The 7,323-nt window shown below is 46.2% G+C and overlaps 1 protein-coding gene across 4 annotated transcripts in view; it reads left to right on the top strand.

Annotated features, from left to right (window-relative positions):
* The first annotated feature begins 1,251 nt into the window (after positions 1 to 1,251).
* The window catches only part of USP53 (ubiquitin specific peptidase 53), a 52,042-nt gene continuing 45,970 nt past the window's right edge, over positions 1,252 to 7,323 (top strand). For 2 of the 4 annotated variants that reach the window (XM_080674197.1, XM_080674195.1), the window contains exon 1: positions 1,252 to 1,532. The gene's annotated coding sequence lies outside the window, so the exon portion shown is untranslated. The remainder of the gene's footprint in view (positions 1,533 to 7,323) is intronic. The other 2 variants (XM_080674198.1, XM_080674196.1) reach the window with 1 other exon arrangement.

Below are 7,323 nucleotides of genomic sequence, written 5' to 3'. Positions count from 1 at the left end.
ATGCAATATAGAGGAACTTGTGGATTTCTGACTTGGCCAACTGAAACAGGGAATGAAAATGGGCTCGGTTCCAGGTGGGTGGGGAGAGACGCTGCACCAAAGTAGGAAATGGTAGGTGCCGATGTCAATGTGGGGCATATTGAAGGTACCTGGGTGAGGTCCGAATAAAGATGCTATTGCTTAGAGGGGTGCGGCACGCAAGGGAGGAACATTTCACACGCATCAGCCAGGCAGTCCCAGAACCAGGAGACCGGCACTAGGGAAGCCCAGAGGAGTTCATGGTGTTATTATTATCATTTTTAAAATGTAGAGTTTTTATTCTCCTTCAAAAGTTTTAAATTTCTTGAAGGCAAGAACCATGTCTTAAATTTCACTGAATTTCCTTCAGTACCTAATGCAGTAAAGAGAACACAGTAAGTGCTCAAGAAATTCTCAATTCAGTTCAACGTACTATTCGCCTATATCATCTTATTTCTTCAAATAAACTTTGAGTTACCTACGCGTTTACTTACATCAATGCCCTGCCTGCCCCCGCTTTGGAATGAGCTTCAAAACTATTTACTACTGACTGAGACATCGTTAATGCTAAAGACGACCGTGGGTTTTTTTTTTTTTCTTACTACTATTCCTAAGAAACAATTTATTACGAAACCAAGTTTAGCATAATTCCCAAGAAGCAAGCAGCATGTAATTGAAAACCTGTTGGAAAGCACGGTAAGGAGGCAGCCAGAGTTTTCTTACCACAATTAACCATTAACCAGGTCAGCAGGTCTGTGAAAGCTTTCATTTTATTAACAGCCACGAAACAACCGGTTGGGGGATACACACCCCTGCACACTGGTACGCATGCCTCCGACAGCTGAAGGGAAGCGCGTACCTGCACAGGGTCTGATGCCAGAGAGACGCGCAGCTCCCAGGTAACAAACACGCGACCCAAAGCCCCGCGCTGGGGACTCGCTTCCTGAGCTCAGAACACTCCCGACGAACCACCACGAGCACCGGAAGAGTGACCTGCACGAGAGGGCTCGCCCCTCCCTCGTCGGCACCTCCAGCCCTACCTGCAGCCACCTAGCGCGGCAGCGAGACCAAGCCCGGCGTCCGGCTCCCGCCTTAGGAAGATGCTCCAACCTCGGCTCTCGCGGGATCTCGCGCCGCATCGAACCCCCGCGGGAATACCGCCCCGCAAGTCCGACCCAGGAACTCGGGGCGGGGCGGGGTCGACTGGTGAGCGTGGGGGCGGGGCCAGCCCGAGGAGGCGGGGCGAGCGCGCGGCGCCGAGGGGCGGGGCTGCCGGGACCTGTTGATCGCAGGTGTCACTGCCCTGCCGGGCCCGGGGTATCTGCGCGTGCGCATGCTCCGTGAGCAGGGTCGTGCTCTAGGCGACGGAGTCCGGTCGCCTGTGCTCCAGTTCCCCGCGCGCGGCGGTTGCGGTGGCGGTGGCGGCAGCGGCTGGCGCGTCAGCCCGCTGCTGGCGCGAGTCGGCGCTGGGCCCTCGGGAGGGCGCCCTGCGGGAGAGGAAGGGCCGAGCGCAGGTAAGTCTTCGGAACGTGTCCCTGGATGGAGACCCAGCGCCCTGCGACCCCGCGGGCCCGATTGGGACACCGGGTTCCAGCCCCGCGACCCTGTCCGACTCCCACTCCCGGGGCCCACGCGGGTTCCTGGCCGGGCCAGAGGGCCCACGCTGAGTGGGTCGCGGTGGCGGCGCTGCTGCATTGGCGGGCGAGTGACCCGGGAGGACCTGAATCCCGCGGGGGCGCTCGGGGCGTTGGATGCGGGCGCCCGCCACTGCCCGGCCATGGCCCCCAGAAGCTGCCTTTAAAGGGGTCCGCGCGGCTTGGTGCCCCTCCTTGGAGACGACAGGTGACTGGATCCATCCGCGAGAATCTCTGGGCTGCTGGTTGCTGGGTGGTAGTAGTCACTTCCAAAGTTAATGTTTAGCCTCTAAACGGTCACTTATGGGGCATTTACCAAAGCGTTTTAAACGTCGTCGGAGAACAGGAAGTACCTGCGCAGGTGCCTTGGGGAGGGTCCGGGAGCTGCAATCTGAGTGCCTTGGAGGTTTTGTTATCCCGCTACAAAGTTTTCTTTATCAGCTCAAGGTCTGATTAAGGCTTGCAAAATGCACTGCAAGGCTTAACGTGTCACCCAGCCATTTGCCAAATGTTGCTTTATCTGGGAAAAACCAGTTTGTGTGTGTGTGTGGGGGGGGGGGGGGAGAGGTTTTCCGCAAGGAATTTTCAAGGCTGTTTTTTGAGGGATGTTCAACAGTAAACTTAGGAAGTTCTTTGTGATGAGGGTCTGATTCGCTTTTAGTTCTGGTCTCTTTAAAGAAAAGCATTGCTGATTCTCAGTATTTAAAAGGAGTAGCAAGTACTTAAACAAAATGAACTTTTGGCTAAATTGATACTTGTTAGTTTTATTTTCCTTTTTTTTTATGTTCCATGATATGGTCGACTCTAGGCAAAGATCCTGTGTACTGTTAAAGAGAAATTAAACGAACAAAACTTATTTTGCAAAAACAGTATGTGATTTATCTGCCATTGTCATAAGAATTCCAAATAGATTAACTCACTGTAGGTAGGAGTTAAGTATGGCCTGAAAAAACAAGTTTTTTTGTTTTTGTTTTACATTTTAGAGGATTTTGAAATTAGCTGTTTGGACAACGTGACTAGGCTCATGATTACTGGACCTAAATCATGAAAGTGATTTATTGAAATATGTTCACAAATTAAACTCACTGGTTGTTATGTATAAAAAATAAGTGCCCAAGAATAGACCTTCCTTTTTCCCTATTAATTTTTGAAAAACGTTTTATAAATTTTGGTATATGGTAAATTGTTCATGGAACTTGATACTAATAAGGCAATCCATTAATATTATTGTTTTCTCTATATGGTACTAAAAGTAGGTTCTAAAAAGATAGCTATTTTACTTTTTACTTTTTTTCCTTACAAAGAAAAGAAAATCACAAAACTCATAATTTAGTATGTTCTGTGACTCAAGGTCTTTTATATTATTTAGTGTCAAGTAAATATTTTAAACTGTAGTATCAGGAAATAAATTTTGGAGTTATGTGGTTTAGAAGTTTGTTTCAGCAAGACAAAGAGTTAAATTATGAAAATCTGATCTATTTTAAGGTGATATACACATTTACAAGTCAAAATCAGAGGCATTTTGCCTGCGGGAACTGTTTGGAATTCACTGGCCTACCATTCCACAGAGGATATTGCTTTACCCTCCAATTTTCCTAAAATATGTTTGAAATCTGTAAAGTGGTAGATTAAGCTATCCTACAGAGACGCTTAGGTACTAAACTACCTAGCACGTCTTCTTATTTGACAGCTCTAACTATAAGGTGTTTCTCAATTATAGACCTGAGAGACAGCCTGCAGAAGGTAGCTTACCCATTGCAGCTGGAAGTATTCTGAGCGTGCCTGGTATGCATGGGCCCAAAAGATTGTCAATGTAGCCTCATGTTGCTCACGAGCTCTTGGATAAAAGGAGGAATGAGCTAACTTATGTCATCTGTGGAGAGCTAGCTAGAAATTAGTGATGATACAAATGTGGTGTTAGTATATTATTAATTTAGTATAGCTGTAATGATTTTAGATTTTGCATTGCAGCATATGCGCATAAGAGCAAGAAGTGGATGCATCCTGTATACTACCACAGAGAAAATCTTCAAAGATAATATAAGCTTTGAATAACTTTATATAAAACCCTAATCTTGGCAAGTTATTATAAATTTTTTAATACTAGGAATACTGCATATTTAGAATATTTAGGCAAAAAGTATCTGTTCTTTGCTTTTCCAGGTTAACCTGTATCTTCTACCAGGAGTTCTTAAACTGGGCTCCATGCTTAAAACCAGAGCCTGTGGTTAGAGCTGAATTTTAACATAATTAACAAACATTATTCTGAGGAGTCCATAGGCTCCGTGAGCTACAAAAGGTGGCTGTGACACACCAACGCTAGAAACCATTGCATCCAGTTGAACAATTTTAGTTTTACATGAGTCACTTCAGAAAAGTTATATCGTATGTTCATATTTGTAATTTATCAGAAAATAAAATGTTATGCAACATAAACCATGTTTGAATATCTTAGCCGTTTCGATGAACAAAATCAGTTACATGCGTTGTCATGGTATTTTTTTATTTAATTTTTTGGAAATCATTACATTAGCTTTCTATTTTGCAAATATCGACCTGCAGAAAGCAGTTTGAAGAAATACTTTTCCTTTGGAATTTGGAACTTTTATATTTACCTTTTGTGCTTTGCCAAGTTAGCAAATTTGTTCAATAAATATTTATTGACCTGTAAGTTGTATGATAGGCGCTAGGGATTAAAAAACCAGTAGGACAGTGTTACAGTGGTCAGATATGTAAGTTCTTCCTTTTCTGAGCCTCCTCTCTGGTTCTTGCTAATCCTCCCCCAACTGCACTGAGATCCTAAAGATAAAATAGTCTTTTTTCTCATTCTCTTGCCTTCACGAGATGCCGCTTCTCCTCTCTTCCCATTCCCTTTTCAACTACCAATGACCACACCGAACCTGGAAGTGTGTTCTGATCCAGCAAAGGACAGTAGAGTACCTCATCCTCGCATTAGGCACCACTTGCTGCACTTCGTACATTCTTTTGTTGAGGGTTTATACTGTATCCCACAGGGAAGACAGATAATTAAGGGCATCTGAAGATGACGACAGGTACTATCATCTAAAATGTCAGGAGAGTGCTGGATGGGCCTCCCAGGGGACGGTTGTGCGGGCATGGGAGCATTCTCAGCACTGAGACCAGGCGACCCCAATGTCAAGGTAACATTTGGTCACTCTTGTTTTTTTATGGCCGGCTGGATCTTCATGTTATTTATGAATTTAAATGGTCAGTAGGAATGTTTGTGGTTATTTTTCTGAAAAGTTTTACAGGCAGCAGTCCCCTTATCTGTGATTTAGCTCTCCCCGTTTCAGGTACATGCACTCAACCGTGGGCTAAAATACTAAATGGAAATTCCAGAAATAAACAGTTCATAAGTTTGAATCATGCACCATACTTAGTAGCGTGACGACATCTTGCACTGTCCATTGCTGTCCCAAGGTGACTCAGCCTCTGGCTCAGCATCTCCGCTCTGAGAATGCCCCTGCCATTAGTCAAGCTGTCTGGGGTATCACACCCACTGTCTCAGAACACAGTGCTTGTGTTCACATCACCCTCATTTTACTTAATAATGGCCCCCAAAGCACAAGAGTAGCCATGGTGGTGATTCAGACGTGCCAAAGAGAAGTCAGAAAGTGCTTCCTTTAAGTGAAAGGTGAATTTTCACCACTTAGTAAAGAAAGAAAGAAATCTGCTGCTGAGGCTGCCAAGGTCTGTGGTAGGGACTCTTCTATCTGTGAAATTGTGAAGAAGGAAAAGAATTTGTGCTGGTTTGGTAGAGAGCAGTGAGAAACATTTACAGAATAGTATATAGTTTTTCTATTTTTTAAAAAATATATATATTTTTTAATATTTTTATTTATTTCAGAGAGGAAGGGAGAGGGAGAGAGCGATAGAAACATCAGTGATGAGAGAGAATCATTGATTGGCTGCCTCCTGCATGCCCCATTTTGGGGATCGAGCCCACAATCTGGGCATGTGCCCCTGCCCGGAATCAAACCCGGGACCCTTCAGTCTTCAGGCCGATGCTCTATCCACTGAGCCAAACCGGCTAGGGCTAAAAATAATATATTTTTATTGAGAGAACCAAGATGGTGGTGTAGGTAGACAACAGTACTCACTGCCTCCCACAACCACATCAAAATTACAACTAAAATAAAGAACAACCATTTTTAGAGCTACCTGAAATCTGACTGAATGGAAGTCCTACAATTGGAGAAGTAAAGAAGAAAGTGCATTGAGACTGGTAGGAGGGGCGGAGGCATGGAACAGGCTGGTCCAACACCCATGTATGGTGTTTCTTTAATCGGAAGGTGATATCTCCAAGGCCTCCCATGAGAAGCAAGGGATCCCAGTTCCCAGCTCTGGAACACCAGGCCCCCAGCCCAGGGTTCCAGAGCTGGGAAGAGAAGTCCCCATAACTACAGGCTGTAAAAACCAGCAGGGATTGTAGCTGAGTGACATGGAGGCTGCTGGAGACCCAGGTGCTCCTCCTAAATGGCTCATGTATGAATTTACATGGTCCTGATTCCTCTGAGCTCCAGAGCCACGTGGAGGCTTTGGGGGAATCCAGGGACATATGGGAAGGAACTGGACTGTCTGGCATTGCAGCAAGAATGCTGGGCAGCTTTCTCCCAGACAGGCGTGCTTGCGGGGGTCATTGTTCCTGTGCTGGGACCTCCCACATCACAGAGCTGACTGGCAGCCATATCTGAGTTTCCATCAGCGTGGCACACTGTTCGCTCCATCCTGGTGATTCCCTGAGACCCCCGCCCCATCCAATTTTCAGCTCTACCAAAGCTGTTTGCAGCTGCTTTTCCACATGAATGGCCAGTCCTGGCTCAGGTTTCAGACTTTGCTAAAATATCTTAAACAAGCAGCAGCTGGAGTCAGCATGCCCCAAACCTATCAATGAAAGGCCAAAGACCCAGCACTAGCACCAGCCTGTCTTGCCTCACAGCTGGGCCTCACCTGGGCCGTTCCTAGCCCAATACAAATAGCAGGCATCTGCAGATCTCTCTGTAACTTCTGCCGGCTGGTCCCAGGCAGTGACTGACTTTGCACCTCCCGAGAGGCCCCTGTGCACCCGGTGGGCAGCTTCAGATCACACCAGATTACAACTCTACACATGCATAAGCGACACACTCAAGGGGAAGACTCAGTGAGCACCAGAGCCCCACTGAAGCAAGTCCTGCTCCATTGGGGTGTCTCCTGCACAGCATCTCCCTCACTATAGTCACAGCTGGTCCCCACAGCCAGTTAGCCTGGAGGTCAGTTTCCCCCAGTGATGCCAACAGCAATCAAGGCTCAACTACAACAAGACTGTGCACACAGCCCACACAGGGGTGCACCTAGAGTGCCCAGCTCAGGTGACTGGGGAGGCTGAGGGCCCTACAGGATACCTACTACACAAGGCCACTCTACCATTTCTAGGAGACATAACAGCTCTATCTAATACATAAAAACAAACACAGGGAAACAGCCACAATGTGAAGACAAAGAAACATGTCACAAATGAAAGAAATGGAAGCAAGCAAGCTAGTGGATACAGAGTTTAAAACCATGGTTATAAGGTTACTCAAGATTCTTAATGAGATCTTCAGGGGACTTAGTGAGACTTTCAGGGGTTTTAGTGAGAATGTCAAAGACCAAAAAAAGTCAAATTAAGAAT

Source organism: Plecotus auritus (genome assembly GCF_963455305.1).
Source record: "Plecotus auritus genome assembly, chromosome: 6".
NCBI lineage: Eukaryota > Metazoa > Chordata > Mammalia > Chiroptera > Vespertilionidae > Plecotus > Plecotus auritus.
Note: the sequence above shows the minus strand (reverse complement) of the source record. Positions and strands in the feature narration are given on the sequence as shown.